Here is a 1,822-nt window from a genome sequence, read left to right as displayed (position 1 = left end):
AGTTTTATTCAATATTATTATTTATTCAATATTAGTAGCTTTTCACAGATTTTACGTATGAGTTGAACTCGCACGCACCTCACAGGTGTTCAATGGTCCATCGATTGTCGATTGACAAAGCAGATTCATCGATAAACGATGCTAGTCGTTTCTCTATTAGGGGTGCCCAAACTCAGCAGCGAATTATATATAATTTTAAATCATTTTATATTAGTTATTAACTAGACTATCGAAATCGAAACAAAAAATAAATTGGACAAAACACGCAGGAGTTTTAAACCAATCTCGTTGTGAGTACTCATTGCATATAAAAATACTTAAGCTGCATTGTTCAACTTTCAAAGGCGATTAATTCAATCAAAAGTTGAACGAAATTCGGTTACCGATCAATTTCATTGTTGCGATTTGTTGAGAGGCTGTTTGCACTACTCAACTCTCGCATTCAACAAAAAGTTGAACAATGCAAACACTGCTTTAGGGTCAAAACATAGTGGAACTATCATCGAGCAAAGCTTCATAAGACTAAGTTCACACAGAAAAACTTTTGTTGCTCATTTTCGGCAATAGAATTACTCAGACGAACAAGAGCACAAAGCGTGTTGCCCGAGCACGAGCAACTCGGTGCCCTTCCCCCTTCCTCGTCTCCCCCTCTCCTACAAGTAACGAGTTGCTGCGGCAAAGGTTTCTCCGTCTGAACTTAGACTTACATACTTGTGCGTCTGAAATCGACTCTTTGCTCGCCGCTCCACTACATATATTTTTAACCTTAGGCATAAAAATTTGAAGTTCATAAAATTAAGTGTCGGGACCAGGACTGGAGATATCCGTATATTCGGATACCTGTAGCCGGGTTCCAACATTTGCTATCGCTAATTTTGGTCGCCAAAGATCTCCAAAAGAATAGCAGACGCCCCTAACAACACGCCACATCTATTACATGCCCGCCACACTGTCAGATTTGGCAGATTACACTTCGCATGTGTTGCTCTTACGTGTTGTATACTTTTAGGCCCTACTGCTTTTCATTGAGAAAATTTTAGCGACGAAAATTTTGCTTAGCGATTGTCAGAATTCAACTGTACTCACAACAAGCTTTTCAGGCTTTCAGCTACACAATTCAGCTATGGCTAAAAGCCTGAAAAACCCCAAACGCCTGAAAAGCTTGTTGTGGAGTTATGCTTTGTAAATCAAAAATTTGTATGAAAATACCACTTTATCAAGCTCTTAAAACCTATTTTAATTTTTATGAATAACGCCATTAGGGTATAACTCCATAACAAGCTTATCAGGCGTTCCGCGCTTTTTAGGTTGAATTGTGTAGCTGAAAGCCTGAAAAGCGCCAAACGCCTGAGAAGCTTGTTGTGGAGTTGTAGTACAATGTTGTACTCTAAATGCGAGCTTGAAAAATAACCTGGATTGTGTTCCTGATTCAATAATATTTGAATTAATTATTGAATCATGGATTGTGTTTAATCAAAACCAAAGCTCATTATGGTTCAAATCATTCCTTGTCTGAACATATGTATTTATAAGAACTGAACTCAAGTTTACCAAAATTAGGAATTTCTCATTTAATATTTACTACAAATACTTATGTATGTATATTGATTAATTTCAGTTAAGTTTTATATCACTGAATAAGATTTTTAATTTCATCATATAAAACCAATACTATAGCAGCACCTGTTCCACGTAACACATTTGAAAATGCTCCTTTAAAGAATGCTAAAGGGCCCTCTGTTCGGGCGATTACTAGCCAGCAATGTGCTGTATTTTTATATATACGTTCATTGACTTTCAAACCGGACTGCATCATCATACG

The sequence above is a fragment of the Rhagoletis zephyria genome, unplaced genomic scaffold (genome assembly GCF_001687245.7).
Source record: "Rhagoletis zephyria isolate East Lansing unplaced genomic scaffold, Rhagoletis_zephyria_1.1 Rzeph_scaffold_05983, whole genome shotgun sequence".
Lineage (NCBI taxonomy): Eukaryota > Metazoa > Arthropoda > Insecta > Diptera > Tephritidae > Rhagoletis > Rhagoletis zephyria.
This window is presented reverse-complemented; position numbering follows the sequence as displayed.